The sequence below is a fragment of the Canis aureus genome, chromosome 6 (genome assembly GCF_053574225.1).
Source record: "Canis aureus isolate CA01 chromosome 6, VMU_Caureus_v.1.0, whole genome shotgun sequence".
Taxonomy (NCBI): Eukaryota; Metazoa; Chordata; class Mammalia; order Carnivora; family Canidae; genus Canis; species Canis aureus.
Window position 1 is genome coordinate 37,046,944 of NC_135616.1, and position 24,513 is coordinate 37,071,456.

General features: G+C 47.0%; 2 long non-coding RNA genes across 17 annotated transcripts in view; one reads left to right on the forward strand and one right to left on the reverse strand.

The window, feature by feature from the left end:
* The window catches only part of LOC144315723 (uncharacterized), a 52,918-nt gene extending 42,213 nt beyond the window's left edge, over nt 1-10,705 (reverse strand). Inside the window, exons 1-5 of one of the 16 annotated variants that reach the window (XR_013381518.1) lie at nt 10,406-10,683; nt 9,557-9,756; nt 5,024-5,161; nt 3,550-3,722; nt 2,556-2,791 (exon numbers count right to left, since the gene is read on the reverse strand). This is a non-coding gene — a long non-coding RNA (uncharacterized LOC144315723). Of the gene's footprint in view, nt 1-2,555; nt 3,723-5,023; nt 5,162-9,556; nt 9,757-10,405 lie in introns of all 16 variants that reach the window. The other 15 variants (XR_013381514.1, XR_013381517.1, XR_013381515.1 and 12 more) reach the window with 15 other exon arrangements.
* On the forward strand, nt 10,621-15,988 carry LOC144315725 (uncharacterized). The gene is made up of 3 exons (XR_013381528.1): nt 10,621-11,074; nt 14,882-15,052; nt 15,748-15,988. It is a non-coding gene; the product is annotated as an uncharacterized LOC144315725 (long non-coding RNA).
* Nucleotides 15,989-24,513: the final 8,525 nt, after the last annotated feature.

Here is a 24,513-nt window from a genome sequence, read left to right on the forward strand (position 1 = left end):
GAAAACATCTTTAGAAGAGAAATTAGGGTACTAGCTATTCTGGGTATGATGATAACAATCTAAAGCGTGAGCCTACCATATTCCCTCCAAGGACACAGGGGTCCAGAGAGGACAACCATGTGCCCAGGATCCCACAGTTTGTCTTCCCTCTGACTCCGTTTTCTTATCTATACAATGAAGTGAACTACCACCTAGGCCACTTATTCGAAAATCAGCTCTGTGGCTCAAATAACGTGTGGATGAATTCAGCCTGGCATGACTGTGTTATCTCCTGTTGGTCACTGATCCCTGACTTGCCTAAGGACGCAGAGGGCTCCCCTCTGGTGGCACACTGGCCCCCTTTCTGGTGGGAAAACGAAGCCTCGCTCGCTGGTGCGGCCAAGGACTACCTGCTGGTTGGAAGGGAGTGGGCAGGCTCACGCCCTGTGAACCAGCCCTGGCTGCCTAGCAGCTTGCCAATTTTTAATTTAATCTCGTGCCACCCTCGTTAGCATCTGGTTATTACTGGGCCATAACCACAATAATAAGTATTCCAGTTGTATCTTCTATTTGTGGAGTGCTTTGCAAACCTTTTTATTAGTTAGTTGCAGCTCGGTTGTCCTGGAAACCGACACACACACACACACACACACACACACAGAGTAAAAGCAATGGGGAGGGGGCTAGGGTAAAGTGTCTACCAGGCAGCTCAATTTGTCTTTGACCAGCAGGACGCCAGTGTTCCCTCCGGGGCTCTTGGGGGAAGTTAGACCAAGGTAACCCTTCAGCACAAAGAGAAACTGGTGCCCAACCTGGATACCTCCATTCAACAGAGACCCCAAAATGTCTCTGTGGGTGACCTGGCTACTCTGGCTGCCCAGCCAGTCAGTGGCAGAGTTGGCCCCGTGGTTTGGGGCGCAGGGAGAGGCTGCTCTTTGTCTTGCATCTGGGACGACATCTGAAGAAATCGCCTTGTACATAAGCAAATGTACGACTCTCTCTCTGGGAGATCAGTCAATTACAGCAAATTGAGCTATTTCATTTCGGCTTGCAAATGGCTTTCAGTTACACAAGTAGACACATTAATCTAATAACTAATGATCATATATTTCACTAATCATACAGCCCTGCATGTGGTATAATATCTAATTATATTTAATATTAAGACATCTTCACATGTGCATTTTTACCAACTGTCTGGCTCAGGGAGCCATGCAAGAGCACAGTGGCAAAAGGCAAGGCAGCGGGTCGCAGGAGGAGGAAAGCCAGCAGGCAGAGGGACCACGGGGTCTAGGAGACCAAAGGCCACCCCCCTGGAGGAGGGGGTCTTCTTTGGAGAGTGTAAGGGAGATTTTTGTCACATCAGGGTCAAGGCTAACCTATGGGAAACTGTTGTGAACACAACACCCTCCCTGGGCAGACCAGTTGGAACAACATGCCCCTTGCTGAGAGCTTCTGTGGACAGTTGCCAGGGCACTCAGTTAGGCCTGCAGCAGCAGGGCACACACTCACTTCAGCTCCCACTCATTCTCCCTCTGCCGGGCCCCTGGGGTGCCAGCCGCCCTGCCGTCTACACAGCCCCGGGTGGCTGTCCAACTCTGTCACTGACTGGCTAGGCTGAGTAGTCAGGTCACCCACAGATACATTTCAGAGTCCCCACCTGAGCTTGGAGCCAGAGCAGGAACCCTGAAAATGGCCCCCTGCAGGCCAACTCAGACACCTCATAGTTTATCTCTTCCCAAAGCCAACACTGCAAATTGCAAGAAATGTTGAAGGTAGGGGTAGGGGAGGAGGTGAGACTAAGGAAGGAGAGTCTGTTGGTCCTTCTGGGCTGGGTGACTGTGTCTAAGCTTTGGGTTTTTGGTATCAGCCTCCAGCTGTCACCTTCTCTACCTCTGGCTGCATCCTTGGAACACTGGTTATTATGGGCTCCATGTTTGTGTCCCCCCAAATTCATAAGTTGAAGGCCCGATCTTCAATGTGAGAGTATTTGGAGGTATTTGGAGGGGCCCTTTGGAGCTAATTGGACTTAGATGAAATAGTGAGGGTGGGGTCCCCATGTGTGATTAGTGCCCTCAGAAGAGAGAGAGAGAGAGCCCTCTTCACATGCCTGCAATGAAGAAAAGCCATGTGAACACACAGTGAGAAAGTAGTCATCTCTAAGCCAGGGAGAGGGGCTCACCAGGAACCGAATCTACCAGCATCTTGAGCTTGGGCTTCCCAGCCTCCAGAATTGGGAGAAATAAATATCTGTTGCTTAAGTGCCCCAGGCTATGATATTTTGTTATGGCAAAAGATGAAGCCACTGGTCATTTGCCTGGTGATCACAGTGTCTCTGGGGCCACTGTCCCAAGGACAGCTCTGGTCACTTGTGCCACTGTTTGGCCAGGAACTGATGGAGATGGCTGAGGGCGAAGCCATCCTCTGCTCCAGGACTGGCCATGAGCAGTCTCTCCATGCTCAGGGGGGTGAGGAGAGTCAATCAAGTTTGAGCCCAAGGCCAATCTTGGGCATGGACTGGCTCCATCACATTTAAAAAAGAATACAAAGTGAGTGTATAACCCCCAGAAACTCACTTCTTTGCACCACCAGGTGTCACCAGGTTGGCAGTGATTGCCCATTGCTGGGGCCCAGCTCCAATCTCTTCCTGGTGCTCACACTCTCCCGTGCTTCCTCTGCAGGGACCTTGGGGGGTTAGGAGATTTTTCCAGATACAAGTACTGTGCTTCCGCACCCAGTTTCTTTGAGTGCTTTTATTGTTTGCCACAATCCCCAGTTGTAAGTGAGGCACAAACTAGTGAGAAGAGAAAATCTAGGAACAGAGTGGGAAGTGGGAAGATGAGGACCAGAGATATAAGAGCCAAATGTCTGCTGCACTGCGATGGATGGGGCTGGGGTCCATGGACTGAAGGAACACCAGCTTTAGAAGATGGTGGTTGCCTTCCACCATGGGAACAGGGCTCGATAGGATACTAGCTCTTTCTTCAAACCTTCAGCCAGGACTTGGGCATTGGAGTCTGACTTTTGCTTACACCCATGCCTTTCTGTCACACCCATGCCTTTCTGTGTGACCCAGGACACATCACCTTATGCCTTTGAACCTCAGTTATCTCAGTGGTAATACGAGAGGGGCGGCATGGCATAGGTGAAAAGCTAATGGTTAGTGAAGAGCCAGTCTGGGAATCAGAAGTCCTAGCCCTAGTCTTCCTCCTGGCTCCGACACCCTGGGCAAATCACTTTCCCACCCTGGGCATTAGCAGTCTGGAGAATTATGGAGCTGGACTGAGTTGGTATTCAAACAGTGCTCATTGCCATTCCAAGGGACGCACCACAAATGGGAGAGATGAAGGCTCAGTTGACGGGGTCCTGGCCACACAGCAGCCCCCTGCTTGTCTCTGATTTGTGCAGTGAGGATCCCACACGAGATGGATTAGGGCACAAAAGCTCTGCTGCTTAGACAGGTCTGGACATCTATTAGGGATCCCCTTGGTCGTGACCTGCTTAAGCCTCTGGTTTTGGGGAAGGTCTCAAGGGAGAAGCTCCCACAATCTGACCCCTAAGGGAACTGACCCCAAGGAGGGGAGAAGGAGGCCAGAAGAAGTTCTGAGCTGATAGGAGAGGAGGGAGTGACGGCTGGACTCAGGCAGGCAGGGCCAGCCCACAGAGGCCATTCTGTGAAGTTAGAACTCTTGGGCTCTGCGCAGAAGTCTTTGAAGGGTCTGGAGCAGACAGGAATAGTCTGACTTGGAAGAGAGAGAGAGAAGAGAAAGAGAGAGAGATTCAGGCTGAGGTCACGATCACATGACTCAGGACACTCCCGAAACAGCGCCACCCAAAAGTGTCTGGAACAAATCTTTCCCCAGCCTCCACCTCATCTTCTCCTCTGTGCCCCTCCTTTGGGAGGAGACGAGGTGGAGCAAGTTTCTGAGGAAGTCAGAATTGACAGATAAACAATGAGGTCTGGGTCCTCCCCTGCAGGCTCTCTGTTCTCCGATGACACCCCTCCCCACTTTCCCCTGAGCTTCCTGCAATGAGGACAAGGAGACCACCCCTTGGGGGCTTCCCTCCTGCACCAATCAATTCTCCTCAATTACCAACAAATCTAAATGTGATTTATCTGTGCAAGAATCATTCCAATATCAGGCGAGAATCTATCAATAAAACCCCCTAAGGCAATCTTGCTCAGAGTTGTCAATAGAAGCTCTAAAGCACAAAGGCAGAGCAGCTAGCAATCAGAGTATTTTTGCCTCCCTCCCCCCTTTTTGGGGAGCACTTAATTAAGTCGACCAGAAGCTGTCAAAGATAATTTTCAAAGCGCATGACCTCAGCAGCTGACATTTGATAATATTACATTCCACGTTGATTGAAATTGATTTTCCCCTCTTTTTGGGGGGATGGGGAGAAGGTGGGAGGGTGAGGTTGCAGAAGAGGGGAAGCTTGGATCCCTTTGACTCTGCCTGGGACCAGCAGCCTAAGGGTTTCCCCAGAGCAGACTCCTAGGCTCCCCCGCCTGCAGTGGAACCAGGGTTGGACAGACTTTTTCCAGCAGACCCATCATCCGGAGCTGGTGGACAGAGCTCCCTCCACCCAGGACGAGAAATTCTGTTGTGCAAGAAGCACAAGCTAATACATATATGGTGCCCGGTGAAGTTGATGATGTCCAATGGCCTATTTGCTGGAAAGATAGTGGTACTGAGTGGGGAAAGCACGATGGAAGGTATAGATCAGCTGATCTCATTGGGTCCATCCTTCACATTAGCCATTTAGTCTATGATGGGCACACAAGGTGGCTCACCATTTTTGGCTTGTTGCTTTAATTGGTCCAACAGCTCAGCTCTCTTTTCCAGCTCTGAGCTCCTGAGAGCTTTAATAGAGAGTTTCTATAGCATTGAGCAGATGGAGATGACAGAGGGAAGTGCTCCAGGAACTGAGCACAAGGTGAGGCACTTATAAACTCTGGGGCTCCTTCTTCAGGTCCAGAGCCTGAAGGGCTAAACATCGAAGAGTCATGGAAGTAACAAGAGGAGAAGAGAAGTGTACTCACTGTGGTGGGAAATCGGATCCACAAAAGTCTGATCATAATCATGCGTCTTGTTTTAAAGAGGAAAAACTAAGCTTGATTGTAGTCAACGGTCCTCTGTTACATAGCTTAAAGTTGCTAGGAGAATAGATCTTAAGGGTTCTCATCACAAAGATAACAAAAAAAAATGTGTAACTCTAAAAGGTGGTAGATGTTAATTAACTTACTGTGGCAATCATTTGTCAATACATGCTTCTATCAAATCATTAGGTTTTGCACCTTGAACTTATGCAATGTTCTATGTCAATTATATCTCAGAAAAACTTGAGTCATTGAAAGTTTTATGCCTGGTGTTCAAATGCATTGCAGAGTGGTGGAACAACCAGCTGTGTGGCTATGAGCAAGGTGTGTCTCCTTTCTAAGCCTGCATTCCCTCATCTGTATAAGGGGCTGCAAGGTTGTGTGGACTAAAGGATCTATACATCAAAATATACAATCTACAAAGAATTTAATCTGATGATAAATTCCTTTCTTCCTTCCTCCCCAAGGGATGGGCATATAGCTTTTTTATAAGACCCATGTCTTTCCCCTGGGCATTGCTGCCCTAAGAGTAGGGATGAAGAAAAACAGGGTACATAACAGTTACACTTGGAAGCATAATTTCAACCTTATAGAGATTCTGAAATCTTGATCGGAGCCTGTAAGGAAGTGTAACTGTCAATAAGCCTCTTTCCTTTGACTTTTTTTTTTTTTAAGATTTATTTATTTATTTATTTATTTATTTATTTATTTATTTATTTGAGACAGAGAGAGACAGACAGACAGACAGACAGAGCTTGAGCACACGAACCAGAGTAGGGTTAGGGGCAGAGGGAGAAGGATTCCCACTGAGCAGGGAGCCCAACATGGGGCAGATTTCCACTGAGCAGGGAGCCCAACATGGGGCTTGATCCTAGGGCCCTGGGATCATGACCTGAGTTGAAGTTGGATGCTTAACTGACAGAGTCCCCCAGGCACCCTAACTTTTAACAAATACAGCTCTTACTATGTGCAGCAGAAGGGTTTGGTGCCATGTGTCAGCATCCATTGGCTCACCTCCAATGTCAGCTGCAACTGTGACGAGGCGGTTCCAGATGAGCTCAGACACATGCTGGCACTGGCCTAGGTCCATTTCAAGTGCATGTTCATTTCCAGCCCAGGGCCTTCTCCAGAAGGAAGCTGCTCAACCAATGAGCGAGGGCATCCCAGAAGGCAAGGGCACTGTTGTCTGGGAGTGGCTCACTTCCAATGAGGGATGGAAGCCAGTGTACAAACATTCCAACCTCTCATCCTTCAAACAACTTCAAATGGCATTCTCTCTAATGTTCAGAGGTCCTGCGGACTAGAGCAGCTACTGCCTATGGCTGCAACCTTGATGATGAGTCATTAAGTTGGCTTTTTCTCCTTCTCCACCCCATTCTTTCTGATCCTTCACACCTTTATAGGGTCACCTCCCAAATAAATGACCTGCACCAAGGTACTCAGCCTCTGCTTCTGGAGAGAACCCTGCCTTGAACATCAAGTCTTCAGAGAGGAGGGCTTTGTCTCTATCTGATCAAAAATTTTAGGGGATGAAGGAGCATCGTAGGAAAATGGAAAAGAAAGGAGAATTAACTTAGATATGTATAGAAATAAGCTTGCATTTTCTGATGCTGGGATCAACACAAAGATTGCAAAGGGGAAATGAGGATGTTCAAATGAGATTACACTGCAAGGAAAGTTCACAATTACATGCAAGGAGTCTGGGAGTTTGCTGAAACTAGCATCCCAATTCACTTCAGTGTTATAAGGAGAACTAGGGATCAACCTATGCTTCCCATACCCTGAAGACTATAGAAGAGGAAGGTCTTTGCCCAGGTGCCTTACCTGCCTTGGCCTTTACAGGTGATCCTTCCTGGGCTTCAAGGGGACTCCGTAGAGGGAGCTTGGGGGCAGAATTTGGGTGATAAAGGATAGTGAAACTACTCTGAGTAAGGAAATTGGAGAAATTAGGTTTTTGTTTCATAGATGGAAGAGCAAGAGACTTTGACCAGGTAAGAGGGGAAGAGCATAGGCTAGTACAGAGCCCAAGTTGTAGAGATGGCTAAGGTCTTCTTAGATTTATTATTATCTTCTTAATGAACTATGATGTCTAACGTGATTTCTGAGTGGCTTGTTCTGGTAGAAATCTCTCTACTTCCTCAAAAATTCCGTGAAGTCCACTACACATCTAGATCCCTTGTGTGCATGGAGTGTCTGGAAATCAATGGAAATTTTAGTCTGAGTCCTAAGCCAGGTAAACACTGGGTGCAATGGAGATAGTAAGTTCAGGGAAGCAAGATATTCTCCAAATATAACTAATTCTGGGGTTTGGGGGCCCAAGGATGGGATTTGCAGAAATCTTGAGGAAGACTTTGGACTTTCCCAAATCAATGGAAAGATGGCTTGGGTCAAACTTAACCTAAATGTTAAGGTGTATGGGGACCCAACTGATTTCTCAGTTCCCGAACACACAAGGACAGAAATCATTAGCCTAATACAATAGATAAGGAAATGGGGCTCAGTGCAGTCACATGGATTCCACACCTCATCATTTTTCCTTAAAGAATATTTTGTTGTGTGCCTGTTCGGTGGGAAACATCCCAGAAACATTTATACCTTGGTCCCTGCCCTCAAGGAATTTCTAATGAGCTAGAGCATAGCCAAAGGTGGACTGGACTCCATCTTTTGGAGAATGCTTGGCTCTCATGGTCTGCTGCCTCTACCTTCCCTGTGCTCACCAAGAATCAGGCATGAGGATCAACCACCTCCAGACCCCAAAATGGGTCCTCTGCCACACTGGATGAGTGAGGCTGGGAGCTTTTAATCATTGCACCAATCCAAATTCTTGCTGATGTGGTTGTGGCTAGATTAATGTGACCCATTAGCCTGCATTGGATAAAGAGTTTCCAGAAGCGGAGACTGATGGAGACAGGCTTCAGCAGCTTCTGGGATGCCGACGACTTCTGAGTGACTATATTAAGTATTTTGACAGTGACCTCCTTCTTTAGTGGACCTATCAATCAGAAGCAGTATTTTGGGTTCCTACTCCATTGGTAGGACCCTCTCTATTGTCCACCCCAACGAGGAGATGAGTCTGTGTTGACAGCCACAGGGTGTTAGAATGGAAACCATGAAGAGGAAAGAAACCCTTCTGCCAGCAGAGCTGCTGTTTCAAACCTCTCTCACTCACATTTGGAACAACAAACTTTGACTGATGATGCTTCTCCATATGGAGGGTCTTCCTATCTTCTTGTTTCTTGTCAAAATCTTGCTCATTCTTCAAGGCCCATTGCAAATCCCCTTCCTCAGGAAGGCTTCCCTGATGCTCTGGTCCTTATTATTTCTTGTGTGTGCAGGTTACCCGACTGTTACTTCTGTCTATGGCAATGTTCTTAGAGCATTGACCCTGGGAGTTGTTAATAGATGTTAATGTAAAAAATTATTCCGTTCTCAGGTACATTTGGGAAACACCAAGCTTAGCAGTTAAGTGGGTTTCTTTAAAGCAGGATGACTCAGAGCCTTTAATATGCTTACGTAGTTATAATGAGGGTGACCATATAATTTATGATCCAACTGAGGACATTTAGAGAGTAAAAGGGGTGCCATTCCTAATGATGCAAGACAATTGGTGCAAACTGGAATTGAGCAAACTGGAATATATAGTCAACCTAATTAAAATCTCTCTGAGTGGTATTTTCAAAACTTCTTAGAACAAAGAGTCCTTTGGTTAAGGAGCATATCTCAGGAATAGTATTGTATGGATCACACTTTGGGAAATGCTGGTGTGCTGTGTGACTCAATCGCATATGAGCTCCCTAAAAACAGGGTCTGTGTCATGTTCATATTTGTTCCCCCTTGGCACCTAATGCAATTAGCAGAGGCTCAATAAAATACTGACTGAAAATTAAAGTAGGAAGAAAATTACTTTTATTTTCCTTGGGCATCTCAAGTAAGAGGTTATTCTAATGGGTTTGAATACATACAGGGCAGGTTTGGGGTTTTGTTTGTTTGTTTGTTTGTTTGTTTGTTTTTTGAGTCTGGGATTCTCCAGAGAAACAGAACCAATAGGATGTGTGTGTGTGTGTGTGTGTCTGTGTGTGTGTGTGTAGATGGATGATAGACAGATATTGATTTATTGGTTCATGCTATTGTGGAGACTTAGTAAGTCCAAAATGTGCAAGGCAGGCCAGGAAGCAGGAGGCCCAGAGAAGAGTTACAGTCTAAGTCTAAAGGCTGTCTACTGGCAAAATTTCTTCTTGCTTGGGAGAGGTCAGTCCTTTGTTCTGTTTAGGCCTTCTACTGATTGGATGGGGCCCACTCACATTACGGAGGTTAATGTACTTTACCGAAGTCCACTTATGTAAATGTTAATCTCATCCAAAAACCATTATCATAGAAACACTCAGAATAATATTTTACCAAATACCTAGGTACTGGGGTCTAGCCAAGTTGACACATAAGATTAACTATCATAACACATATGGGAAGCTCCCTTACCTCTAGCTGGGGATGTGTTTAAAGCAGTGGACCCAACTTGAGCCTCCACAGAGCCATAGGTATCTCAGTATCCATGGTGGACTATGGTGGGGTCAGCAGGTCTTGAACTGAGTGAAGGTCTTTGTCCAGAGAGGAGTCATGGGAAAGACAGGAATGGGGACACAGCGGCTGTCTCTCCCACTAACTCATGTCTGAGCTTTCTGGTGAGAGGGAAAGAGTAGAGCTGTCACCACGAGGGTTTTGATGAAGACCTGAGGCCCTCATGGTGCTGCTGTTTCTAAATGACAAACTGAGATTCAGAAGTGGGGGTAGCAGCACTGTCCCACTTCAGCATGGAGCAGAGAATGACCCCGACAGGGCCAGATCTGGGGGAACTGCAGTACCGAGCCTGAATCTCATCTTAATAGAACACTGTAAGGGTTGACTCAGCTGCCATAGGACCTTCTCTTTTTTTGCCCTGTGCCCTCTCCCTTTCTTCTGGCCTGAACCTTGGATGTGATGCCCACAGATGGAACAGCCAACTTGCAATCTCAAGAACCAAAGTCACATGCTAAAGACAGTGGGTCAGGAAGGGAAAAAAAAAGCCTGTTTCTTGAGTACCATCCCTGTGCTACCTATCCTGGGACTCTGTTCTACAAGAAAAATAACATTTATTTCATTAAACAGTTATTCATACTGTCTAATCTGTCATATATCACGCTAAGACTTTAGGGCTTAAAACAATTGCAGCACTCATTCTGCTCATGAACCTGCAGTCTTGGCACATAGGCTACCCATCTTGGCTCTACCTGGGGTCAGCTGGGGCAGTTGGAAGGGTCCAGGGCTGGAGTTCCCTGAAGGTTTACTTACTCACAGGTCTGGTAGTTGATGATGACAGATGACTGAGGCCTAAGTTAGCTTCAGCTAGAAAGTTTACGCGTGGCTTATGAGTTCCTCTCTACATGGTGGGTGGGCTCCAAGGTCAAGCATCCCAAGAAAGGCAGATCCAGCCTATCTTTTATGACCTAGCCTTGGCTGTCACAGTGATGCTCCCACTGCATTCTGGTCATGGAAACAGCCACCAAGGCCAGTCCCATTGCAAGGAGAGGGAAGCAGGGTTCATCTCTTTATGAGATAGAAACATGTACAACTGGAAATGTGGCTGTGGCCATTTTTGTAAAATATAATCTGCCACCGTGCTTTAGACAGGTTTCTGCTCCACACAGCTGCTGGCAATTCTAAGTGCTAGAGAAGGATCACTGCCATGGGGCCGCTTCTCCCTTCCCTCCAGCCCTCTGGGCTGTTTTATGAGGTCTCACAATGCTATTACACTGTGACCCCACCAAGTAGGCAATGGTCAACCTTGAGGCGCAAGATACTTCCCAAATTGCATTCAGTGGGCGCCTTAACATTGCGTCTGATCACCGACAATGCTTTGGGACAGATCCAAAAGACGCCGTGACTCTTAAAGGTGTTCACAGTCTCATTCGGGTATCCATATTCACACACAGGGCACAAGGAGCAAATAGGGACGCAATGGTAAGTAAGGCTGTTTCTGGAAAGGGTGATGCAGACCAAGTGCTACAAATGATGAACGGATGTGACGCAGTGGTGTGGCCTGAGGCCAGCCAGGGATAGCTCTGCGGGGCATACTGGATGGGGGAAGGAATGGGAGCTTTCTCAGCAAGGGACTCACCTTGAAGGTGGGGCCCAGCAGGAGCTTGGTGTGTGCCTGGGCCTGGAGGCAAGGGCACTGTTTGTTCAATGGGATCTTAGAGCCCAGTAGGGAGATCCACTGCAGGTGGCACCGGGGCAGGAGGAGGGGAGGGGTACAGACAGGGGCTCCTTAAGGCATCACACCACCAGAGACCTTCTCACTGGGTCCTTTCTAGAGGGATAAGGAGATTGGTTTGTCATCTCGAAGTGCAAGGAGGGAACAAAGAACAGCCTCCTTTCTTCTCCTGACAAGGAAAGCCATACCTTATGGATTTGTTCGAATCACTAGAGGACACCCGGTATGTTCCAGGTGCCAATGATATCGATGTGAAACCGCTGTGCGCACAGGAGTGTCCGGCCTACTGGGGGCACACAACAGAAACTGGGCTACTGGCCCGACCTAGTGGTGGGGGAAGTGTGATGGTACAGGGCGGAGATGGAAGAGGCCAGAAGACCACTCACTGCGGGGTGCAGGAGCCAAGGAAGGTGTCCCAGAAAAGGGGGTTTCTAACTTAGTGCCTTGAGGGAGCGGGAGGTAGCCTTCCCTCTAGCTGGTTGCTGGATAATGTGAGCTGCCGGAGTTGGGGGCTGGCTAGACACTGAGTTGGGAGGATGGAGGCTTTAGTGGAATTTTTGTCTCCATTAGCTGTGTGACCCCAGAACAATTACTTTACCTCCCTGGGCTTCACATGCCCTCAGCTACAAAATGGTGAGGGTGGCCGATGACCTCTAAGGTCTCTTCTGGCTCCAAAATTCTATGGCTGTCAGAAATCGCTTCCTCTGAAAGGAATTTATGCGGAGGTGCTTAAGGAATGCATATGTTTAGTTAATTTAGCTCAGCTTCATACGTACGAATTACGGCTACCCAGGAGAGACAGGGTTCTATTAAAAGCCTGGCATTCGTTTTGATCACGCTTAGAAATACTGCTGGAAACATCAGCAATGCACACGAAACCTCCTCTCACTCATACCCCAGACAGATGACAAAGTGATAAGCAGAGCTAATTCCCTGGGGCAATATTTCTTCCCAAAGCATAGATATGGGTGAATTATTGCCATTCTTAATTGCCTAATGATTTTTTTCCCCTTTCATGTAATCTTTTCGGGGGGTTGTATTTTTACCATCTTGCAAATTCATATTGGCAGAGTGATATACATTGTCGAATAAAACACAGTGGCCAATCCATCAAAAATCAGGCTGCAGTTGCCTTGAGTTTTTTGGAGAGACACTGTAAAAGGGGGAGGAGTGGAGGGAGAGGGGGAAGGTGCTTCAGTGAGGTGGGCGGTCGCTTTCCTGCTGGTGGATCAGCAGTTCTCAGGGCTAACCCTGAGATGGGCTGAGCATTCCAATTTACTCCGAGCTCTTTTCCTTCTGGGTTCAAGTTTTGGTTCTTTGGGGTGTTTGCCTTATTAGCCACAGCTGTCTGGGGAACTCAGAAGGCAATTAGACCAGGGAGTGAGCCGTTTAGGGGATTGGTAATGGAATGTGGATTCTTTTCTCCCTAACTTAATTGTTTGCATCTGACCAGAAATCATTACCAGCTGATGGCTGCTTGGTGGCATCAGTGAACTAAAGTGGTGACCCAGTGGAGTTCTTAGCACTTGATGGGAGAGGGTTCTTGGGAGAGACCTAATAGAGAAAGGGGTTCTCTAAGGAGAGAACTAAAGCTCCTTTGGTGGTGAGGAGGGTTTGCCCTAGACTTGTGTATCCAGTGAGAGGTGATTTTGCTACTGTGTTGCCTCCTATTCACTTTCGGGGATGTGAGGGCCAATGACAATGACTGAATGACTTTGGAGATACCCTGCCCACAAGTCCTTGATGGGCTGTAAATGGTTCTAGCCTTCAAGGCACATTAGGGTTAGATGTGAATCTTCCCAACCTCCATTTGCTCCAGGCTCCACCTCAGACCAATTAAATCTGAATCTCTGGAGATGGGACCTGGGCATCAGTATTTGCAAAGCTAGGTTTTTCCAATGTACAGCTAAAGTTGAGAGCCATCCCAAAAGGAAAGTTTCATCACCTCTTACTTGGGAAATAATTATCTCAAATTGCTTGGTCAAGACAGGGATAGGTGAAGGGAATGAGGAAGAAAAGTCAGGAGTGTGGGGACCCCTGAAAGCAACAACTTCAACAAGTATTTATTGAGACCTATTATGCACCAGGCACTGGACTAGGGCTGCTGGGGCTGCAGCTGGAATGAGACGGTCTTTGAGCTCACCGTTCCCCTAGAGGATACCAACAGTTGATCCCAATGGCAAGCATGCAGGATGCCAAGAGAGAACAAAATAAAAAACCCAAAATCTAAAGGGTGAGGAAGGATAGGGTGAGTGAGAGGGAATTCAGATTGATCCAGGCCAGTGATGTCCAATGAAATGGAACATATTACAAAAAGAATATAAAATAAAATATAAATTATATATGTAATTTCAAATTTTCTAGCAGCGCCATTAAAAAGTAAAGAGAAACAAGCAAAATTAATTTTAATAGTATATTTTATTTAACCCCATTTTGTCCAGAATATTATCATCTCAACACGTAATCAGTCTAAAAATTACTAATGAGTTGTTTTACATGTTTTTGCACTAAGTCTTCAAATTCTGGTGTGTGTGTGTGTGTGTTTATACTGATTGTGCATCTCAATTTGGACTAGTCGCATTTCAAATGTTCAGTAGCTAGAGGATAGTGATTTTTTTGCATTGACTGGTCAGTGCTGCTTTAGGGAGAGGGAATAGTGCATTTGCCACAGTATGTTGGGGAAGGTGGGATGTCCAGTGTGGTGAGGGCAGAGTGAAGGGCATGGCAGGCGTAGTCTGGACAGCTGAGTAATTTGCAGGTCAAGTGCAAAGTGCAAAATGAAAATGCAAAACTCCTTATTCAAAAACTACGAGAAATTTAAGATTGAAAGAGCAGAACATTACATCACGTTGAGGGCGGGACCCAGGCAACTGCACAGGTTGGGCACTCGAAAGCTGGTCCTGGGCGTGGCAGGCACCAAATCGCCATGCCAGACCGTATTCTCCTTCTCCTCCTCCTCCCTTGCACCTGGAGGCCCCATCTTGATGCAGTACTTCCTCTTCTCAAGTGCGTTAGGGAGGCCCACCCCTCCCCAGCCTCAGGGAGATGTGGATGGCCTTAAAAGCCATCTAGGTCATTTCATTCCCTTTGCTTGTGCCTGGTCTAGAAGGTCCATTGATAAAACAGGAAGCTGGCTGATGATCATTGGGAAGATCATCCTCCTACTATGCTGAGTGAAGTAAGTCAATTTTAAGAAAGACAATGACCATATGGTTTTACTCATATGTGGAATATAAGAAATAGTGAAAGGGATCATAAGAGAAGAGGAGGGGGGACCCAAGTGGGGAAAAATTAGAGGGGGAGACAAACCAGGAGGGACTCCTCAACTCTGTGAAACAGAGGGTTGCAGAAGGGGAGGAGGGTCGGAGGTGGGGCAGACTGGGTGACAGGCACTGAGGAGGCACGTTATGGGATGAGTACGGGGTGTTAGACTATATGTTGGTAAATTGAATTTATAAATAAATAAATAAATAAATAAATAAATAAATAAATAAATAAATAAATAAAATATAAGATCAATAAGATCACCCTCCCTAATGTAACACTGTGAAAAGAACCTGTCCTGCCAGAGGCTGCCTGTGGCAACAACAGCTCCTGAAGACTGAGCTGCTGCAGGCTTCATGTGACTCAAAGAGAATATTCAGGAAGCTTCATGGAGACCTGACTTGGTTAAACCATGGAATGGATCAACTCTGGAGCATCCTTGCCACTGGCCTTCTTGTTAGGTGAGTTAGTAACTGTCATAGTTCAAGGCACTTCTGGATGGGCAGCCCAAAACCTCTTTGTGGACTCAGTGTAAGATGGGGACTTACAAAGGCAGGCTGTAGGGGTTCCTGAGGGGCTCAGTCTGTTAAGCATCCGACTCTTGATTTCAGCTCAGGTCATGATCTCAAGGGCTTGGGATAGAGCCCCACGTTGGGCTCCGTGCTCAGAATGCAGCCAGCTGGAGGATTCTCTCCCTCTGTCCCTCCTGCTCCTCTCACACACACTCTCTCTCTAAAATAAATAAATAAATCTCAAAGGGGGAGAGAGAGAAGGCAATCTATGAAGTACTTTTTTTTTTTTTTTTTTTTTTTTTTTTAAAGCAAGGAAGCACCTTGAAGGGTCACCTATCCCCAGTTTCTTATCTGGTAACCAGCTGACATCCTTATTCCCTCACTGTCCTCAGGCAGATTTGGGATCAGGCCCCATGTTCAAGATGGTGAGTGAACCTATATGGGGGATTTAAATTGCTTCTCTTGGAAACGTGTGCTGGCTGTGGTTGACTAGGAGTGGCATCCAAAGTAACTGCCACTCTTGGTCAGCATCAGATTTTCAGCTCCTGAAAGATTTGGGGCCAGTGTCCTGCCTCAGAAGAAACATATAACACATGAGAGGCATAGAATACATATTCATGTTTCCTCTCATTTCTCTTTCTCAGGTTACTTCATTGTAGAATCGAATGAAATAGCCAAGGTGTGTATAGGTCTGTATGAACTAAGAAGCCATGAACTGATTTTGCTGGTCAGGGTAGAAGGCTTACAGTGGGTAAGAATCCTTATTTCATTCAACACAAATGAACAAGTATTTATTGAACATTATTGAGTACTTATTATACACTACCTATAGTTGAAAAATTGACTATGCTGTGCTCCAGGGAGGGCAGAGTTTCAAAGCAAGGTGCTAGCAAATGGCTTCTACATGCCCATCATGAAAGAAGAAATTCAGGGTGCCTGAATTCAGTTAGGCCTCTGCCTTTGGCTCTGGTCGTGATCCCAGGATCCCGTATCTTCTCCCTCTCCCTGTGCCTCTCCCCCTGCTTGTGCTCTCTTTCTCTCTCTGTCAAATAAATAAATAAAATATTTTTAAAAAAAGAAAGGAAGAAAGAAAAGAAAGAAAGAAGAAATCTACTTGGCCAAAAAACAAATGTAGAAGTGTTCAAATGTGTTAGAAATCCGGGCAATAAAAACTGACATCGTCATGAGATACCACTGCACACTCATGGGCTCAGCAAAAATTAAGTCTGAGAAACGAAATGTGGGCAAGGAAAACGAGCAGTGAAAACTCCTGGTGAGAGTGTAAAATACTACAAATGATTCGCAAAATGTTTGACATTATCCAGTAAAGTAAAAGCTAACTCCTGCCACACGGTAATTTGCTTCTTAGGAAAATGCACCTCAGGAAGCGCATCCTGATGATGCTCGAGTATGAGGCAAGTCCTCCGAACAACCCAAATGTCCACCAACTGCGGAATGGGTACGTAGTTTGTCATCTGTCAGTGCCATCGGCATGAGACAGCCGTGCGAGTGAGCAGACCACCGCTTGGCTGAGTCTGACTTCCTGTCGTGGCCTGGTCGCTTCCAAGTCATGCTCTGTAGCCAATAACCTCTTCGGGCCTCAGTGTCATCACCTGGCGAGGAGCAATGGTCCTACCCGCTTTACCACGTTGGCGTGAGTCCGATAGATGACTGTCACACTCGCTGGCTCACTGTGAGCCTCGCTGCAGAGCTAGTGGAAGAATGGGACACTGCGGTCTGCACGCTGCCTGGCAACTTCCCCCTCAGACTCAGGGAAGGCTGAGGATGAGCCTCCGCCGGTGAGGCTGGAAGGGCCTGAGCGCAGACTCAATGCAGGTGCTCTGGGCGGAGCAGAGCCAACAGAAAGGGACTGCGCCAGGGAATGGGAGCCCAACGGGAAACCGGGGGAGACAAGGAGAAAAAGAGAAGCCCCCCTATTTTGGAGAGGATGTCCAAACAGGGCCATGATGGTGCCAGTCCAGCCGAGCCCGGGCCTTCCAGAGTCAAGGGGCTCTCGCCCTGGGGAGAAGGTGTGAGCATGTGTCCTACACAGGGCAGAGCAGACATCAGAGGGTAATCGGGGGCCTGCTGTGTCATCCCACAAACTCCTATGAGCAGAAGAGGAGGGAGATGGAGTTGAGACTTGGGGAAATGGGAGTAGAGGCTGGTGGAGAAAATCAGGCCCACCTGTGCAGTTGGGAAGCAGGTCAGGCTCCCTGGGCTCCCCAGGGACCAGGGAGGCAGGGTGCTAATCTAGCAACTGCTCCTCTTGGCTGCCCGCCCACACCAGCACCCGGCCCCCGAGCGGCCACAGTTGGCTCGGGTGGCAGCTGTCCCGCTCTGCCCAGGACCAAGGTGGTTCCCAGGATACTGGCCTTCAGTCTAAAAACCGGGACAATCTCGGGTACACCAGGACACATCGGTCACCATTTAGAAGGACTGAGACCTACATGAAGTTCTCTGGATTCCTTTGTTTTATTTTGTTACAAACGAAGAACGAAGCTTGATGAGGGACGAGGGGCTCCTGCCAAACACGGGGAGAGAGGGCAGCGAAGAGAAGTATATACAGGTGGGGTCCCGGCGGCGACATGCTGTGTCTCTGTCCTGGTGATGAGGGGAGACTCAAGCTTTCACACATCTACACTTCTTTCCAAGTTCACACTTGAACACTCCAGGTTCCTTAGGGTTTGTTTTTGTTTTGTTTTGTTTTGTTAAAATTTTCAATCTCCTAAAGGTCTGGTTTACATTTCAGGAGACTAGCTTGACTGCACAGAAAAACAGACCATGATTCCTCTCTCCTGAATCAGTTATTATTAAGGAAATCACAAAGAAAGAGACACCGGGCCACGTTCTGGCGGGGAGGGAGGGGGGCACAGAAGAGGTAAATTCTGTTCCCCTGAAGAGTTTATAGTCTGGTTAAGGAGACGTACTGAACCCATGAGTATGAAGAAAAAAATAGAACAGAACAGTCATTTTATCTGCAACAGGATGGCACCAGGTAGGAGTTCAGAGAAGATGCAGGTTCATATGGGCTGGTGATCCTTCACTAAGGGGGTGTCCCAGAAGGAAAGTGAGCCGGGTAAGTAGAGAAGAAAAGGAGGACATTGCAGGCTGAAGGGGTGAGGAAAAGTAGCACCAAGCAGGGGCTGACAGCTCTGGTACCTGCTCTGACTCGTCTCGACTGCTTTGGAAGCTACTAGGATGCAGGCACCAGGCATCCCAGCCCCCTGCCCCTGCAAGAACAACCCGAGCTGCTGCCTGTGAGGCTTGGCTTCTTTCCTCCTGAGCTGTGTGCCTGGGGGAGCCACTTAGTTAACCCTTGCCGGGCCTCTGTATTCTCATGGGAACTGCAGATGACAACCCCCTCGACTTTGTGGTCACACGCGAAGTTCCAATGAAAACCCGGGTGTGAAACATGCCCGACCCTTTAAGTGATGATACCAATGGAAGATGATTACAAATCTGCACCCTCCCACATCCTGGGCAGGACGAACATTCGATTAGTTTTGCCCAATGAATGAATGAAGTCAGCTTATTATTTTTTTCCCCCCAGAAGTCTCCAGCACCTGGCGGAATCAGGGACATGGGATGAACCACAAGAACAAAAATCCCCCCAAAACTCACTTCATTTTTGATCCTTGGGATGGAAAACCAGCAGAAAAACCCAACCCCAAACAGCCAAGGCAGGGGTACTGCCGAGGTCTTTGGGGTCTTCAGCTGTTTCCCCCCCCACCCCGTCCCTTCCCCAAACACTACCCGCCCCCTTCTCCCTTAATTGCCAATCCTCAGCCCCGGGGCGGTGCTTTCAGAGCCTCCTAAACTCCCTTAAACCATTTGCTTGTAAACTCCTCCACTTATCAGCCTCTTGTCAGCCGCCACCAGGAGCAACACGGAGGCCTTAATTGATCAGGGAGGGCAGTAGCCTTGAGAACTAGATTCAGGTATTGACTTCCGAGGAGCCAGTTTCACTCCGGCCTCCACAGCCAGGAGCCGCCAAACATCAAAACTATTAACCTCTGGCCCGAGCAGTTGGCGAGGCAGCCCAGCAGCAGTAATTAGGAAGTCAATCGGAATCGCCTGTCTCACTTACACTGGCATGTCAATCAATAGCCGCGGTGACAGGTTCATTAGGCCCAGGCCATGCAAGCCCAGCCTGGAACAGCCTCATAAAATACACCAACGACTCGGGGCAGAGAGAAATCTGCTCGAAGGACTGGAGTGGATGACAATATGTATTGATTAGGGCTCCAGCAATTTATGAAGTGCTACTTGTTGGCCAACCTTTCTGACTCAGTGCTAAATTTTCCCCAAGTAGTTGCAAGATGAAACCAAATATTACCCTTTAAAAAATGAGAGAAAGCAGGCTGTTGTCTGACAGGGCATTTTTTATATTAGTTACTCCTAGCAAATAATCTATCGGGGTAAAACTTCAATAGTTAGTTAAGGCTGAAGCGGTACCTTTGTCTCTGTGACCATCAGACTTTGAAAGAAGACATCCATCTGGAGAAGAAAAAATATGATTTGACGTGTGATTAGGTTAAGACTCTACCTTCAGAGAGACAGGGTGATTTAGGCATTCATTTCTTCTTGGCGTTTTTAATGGCTTGTCTGGCTTGTTCCAGGGGGACAGCTGACACCTGGTTTTCAGAGCTAATTTAAGAGCTCAATAGAGGAGGGGGGTACGTACAAAAGGGTACTTGCCGGCTCCTTCCCTGTCCTCACGGATGACACTGCTTGACCACATTTGCCAGAGACCTTGCCTGCCTCTGAGCCCACTGAATAACAGGGCAGTTATTCTGAGCCTCATTCTGGGCCGTGGCCTTGAAAATAGCACAGGGTAGGGTGATATGTTCACTGCGTAGCCAGACTTACAAGTCACCTCACTATCAGCCCTTGGGAGATGGCCAGAGGCCTGTGGAACGTCTGATGTTTCCTGCTACAGGGACCAATGCACCTGCACCTGCACGTATGAATTCATCACCAAATGGATGCTTGAGGTGGCTTTCTATATGAGAAGACTCCAAAATCTTATGACATGCCTCAAAGTTAGTCCCGTTCGGACTGTCCCCAGAGGTATGACCTAGTCACAAGCTGTGCGCACACCAAAACAGAGACACGGCGGTCCGAGTCGGCTCAGAAGGGCTCGATTCAGTCTCTGAGTTGGTATGAATTAGACGCCCCCCCCCCCCCGCAACTAGGTTTAGTTTTTGCATCTATAAACTAGGATGCAAAATGCCACGGCTTCCATCCAACATGGTTATTGTGGAGTAATGTTGAAATAATGGAACGGCAACATTTTGGGGGAAGAGGGCAAAATACTGTAGAGGGAGGTTTATGGAAAAGACATCGACTGTGTTCATCCCAGGTAGAAGGGGAGGTTCCAAAAGGTTATATATGAGCTGAGATTTTCTCCCCTGACATCTCACCGGCAAGGCCAGATCAATCAACCTGCAAATGTTTATGGAGCTTTGTACAATATTGTGGTTGAGCTCACCTCCCTCTCTTCTGGTTTCAGTTACAGGAACTCAATAATGATGAAGAAAGGCAAAAAATCGGTTGTTCCCAGCTAAGTTCCAAGTCACCTCTCTTTATTCAAAACCTGTTCCTTATGCAGGTGTTTCTCTTGTCCTGTAGGTTCCAGGAATCTGGCTTATGGGTCCCAAACTCCAGCCCTACCCCGCTGTGGGCTTCATTTAATTTCTTCTCCGGGGTTACTTTTATAACTTTCTTTCAAGAGCTGGTTACCGTTTCCCAGGCATCATCCTTATATCTTCCTCAACAGACAGAGATGGGTATTTAATTGCTTGGCATTGTGAAAATAGAACAAAAGAGCAAAACAAAACAAAAAATTCACAATTCACTCAGTGTGTCCTAGCTGAGGTTGCCATTTATCTTGGGTTGCTCTGTGGGGACAGATCAGGCTTTTTTTTTTTTTTTATCACCCTCTTCCTGACTGTTCTTTCCCTGAACCCGCCAAGTCTCTGGTTCCTGCTTCACAGACCTGCACTCCCAGTTCTGAGGGAATGGATGCCCAGACTGAAGCCAGCAGTGGGGCTGAGATGGAATCGCTGCTAGGGCTGGGGGTTCTCTACCTCTTCGGAACTTGCTGTCTAATATAGTATTTGGATGTGAGTTCCCAGGCAGCCCTCTGTTAAGGGAGGACATCTAGTTCCCCAGGACTCTTCTCTTATACCCAAAACTATGAGCCCTGAAAAGATTCACCCCCACAACCTTAGCCTATATAGTTGTATGTGCATTTCTTTTAAATTTTGATTGTTTTTTTTTTAAAGTATATGCACAGGCTTGTTATCAGGATTGCTTCTACTGTAGAGGAAGCTTGGCTTGTTAGATCTGTTGATTTCTGGACCTGGTTTCACTAGGAGCCGTGGCAACTTGATGAGGGGTCATCTTCCCCAGGCCCGTGTATGTGATTGAGGCTCTTCACCACCTCCAGCAGATCATAATCTCTTCCGGTTTCAAAATCTCTCCCAAGTTCCTGTTTCTGGTCCAGAGGCCTCTTGTTTACAGTCCACTGGCCAAGCAGATAATGGACAGACTTGAGACAAAGGCCTCTCTGTTTAGGGCACACCAGCCATCCCAGCTCCCAAGGTTCATCCCTCTGCTCAATGACTTAGGAGTGTGACCCACTGCCAACCCCCTAAAGGAGAGCAGGCCTTGACAACCTGGAAACACATAGAGCAATAGAAGATCTTTCACCAGGAGGAAAGCAGCCCCAGCTGTGCTCTCTAACTTTTAACTTTTCAAAGCGCTTCCATACACTTGACCTCATAAGCTCTGTACGCCTGCCCTATAAGGTATGTATGGCACATAGTATTAGCACGGTCACAGGGGCCTGATGCTCCTTCTGACCAGGAAGAGTAATGGCAGAGCACACTTCTACACTCAGAAGAGGCCCACTGACTGCCACCTCTCAACTCTGACACCACATCTAATGTGGCTCAGTTCTGACCTCTGCAAAAGGCAAGCATATCTTCATTTCTAATCATCACAAAGCCTCCAAAATGTGAGACCATGAAAAATGTAGTAATGTCACACAGGGCTTTACCATGAAATTACTTTGCTGTTTGTATATCGTGATATAGCAACATTTTAAGCAGACAATTTTGTCATTATCTGACTCAGCCCTATATCCCAGGACCCAGCACAAAGCAGGACACAAAGGCAAATCAGTTTGTATGAACTTATCTTTATTTAGAAGGGAAAGAGGATGGGAGATTTTTATTTTTATTTTTTGTAAGGTCACACTATATAGAATTTCTCCATCCCCCTCAGCTGCTTACAGTGGCTTTGTTTGTCCTGTGGCTCTGGTTTCATCCAGAATCTAAAATTGGCCATGCCTTGAGGAAGGCACCCTCTCCTTCACTAGAGCCACACAGCCCTCAGCCCTCCAGGCCATGTACTGCTGCCAGCTCATTGCAATGTAGAGATGGACAATCTGCAGGGTGCCAGCAGGGTGTGTGTGTGTGTGAGTGTGCGCGCGCACGTGCACGAGTGCATGTGTGCATTTGGAAGGGGAGTGACCCTCTGAGCCCTGAAACTCTCCGGAAGCCCAGCTCCTCTCCTGGCTGCACTATGAGCATCCCCACTCCACCAATAGCCCTCCTGGCAGGGGCAGCTGCGGGAGCCTGTGAGATGCTGGCTTTTCCTTCTCTCAGGCACAAGCATGCCGGGTGAGCCTTCAGAGCAGGCCAGTCTGCAGCGTGGCCTGCAGGAGAAATCCTCACTCTCCAAGACAGAGCAACCAGCCAATAACGACTTCCCTTGCACCTGTGCCTGTTGCAAGCATTTTTATCATTTTGCCATGCTTCATTGACCGATGGATTTTTTCCAGCTTTGCACTTTTTTTTATTACTATTATTTCTATCTTCATCATTACCTCCGTGCCTCTGATGGCATTTAGATATGAACCGCCTATGAACCTTCGAGCCCGATTGTGCCATGACAAAAATACTGTCGTTTACATTCTGTGCCAAAGTATTATATAAAAACACATCAACGAAAAGGAAATTCAGGAAGCTGGGAGTAAAGATATATAGTCAGCAAAGTATATAACTTCTGGCGTATTACTGCCTAATCCTAACATAATTATTCTCATCCTTTTATTTGATTAACTTCTAATGGTTCCTCTTGGTGTTAAAGGTCCCACTCTGATCATTTGATTTTAGTGTCTGCTATAATTACCGATAATGTTCTTTGCAAGACAATTTAATGATAACCGCATAATGGCCTATATGAAGAAAGCTGCAGGGTTTCAAAGCTTTTGAGTAATATAAAATACATTAGACTAACACAAGCTATCAACATGACAGGGAATGTTTGATTTACACTCAGGACTAGGTTATAGCATTGTGGATTTTTTTTTTCTTTTCTTTCCTTTTTCTTTTTTTTTTTCTTTTTGCAGCCGTTTACAATAAATGACAGAACAGTTGGACAATCTGCAACTTGCTGATTGCAAAAAAAAAAAAAAATTGTATCGCAAAGTTTGGAGTGGTGCAAAGGCATCCAGGGGAGCTCTGGGGGAGCCCTGTGTTTGGAGCAGAACTGAGACAAGAGCCACGGGCCTGGTTCCCTAGGGCAGCCACCAAATTAGCCTTCCCCTGACAAAGATCAGCCAAAAAGGAATCTCTTTGCTCACGAGGTCTGAACAATCAAGGATCTCTCCAGCAGTCATATTCACCAGGTAATTGTTAGCTGCCGGCACCTGCTCCAGTAGCCAAAGCCTCAATCACTTAACTATTTTTTTTGGATCCAAATAAAAATTGTTGTATTTTTAGTTCCTCCGTCTCTCCTTTTTCCAAACAAATAAGCAAGCAAAAGAAAAAACAAAAAACACCCTCAAACAAAAGAACCCCTTTTTCTAAGCCCAAATGGCCAGCAGAGTTGACTTCATCTTCCTCCTGGCCTCCCCCTCTCGGTGTTCAGTATTTGGGAGCCTGGCACATGTGCCTTGTCCCTTCAAAACAAAGTAATCACTCACTACTCTGGCCAAATGCAGCATAATTGATGGTGTGAGTGGATGGAGAAAATTTCCTGTCAGGAAAAAAAGGTTAACCGTGGACATATTACACCAGGGTCTCTGATTCCAGGATAATGGCATTTGGACAAAAGTAGGGCCCCGTCCTTTTTATAGCACTTTATGCCCCATTAGTATTATTGCAAGTCCCAGGACCTGCCTGTTCGGGCACTTAATCAAAAGCAATGGGTTGAAAATCATGTTCCAGCTCTCCTCATATTTGATTCATTCCTCCCAGATAGGAAGAAGTAAAAAACACATTACTAGCATCAAAACAGCACATGCATTATGTGCTAAGCAGTTGAGAAGGCTATCATTGGGTTTTATCCCTTTGGGTACTTGGATGGACAAGTACTTTCCTATTCATCCATTCAGT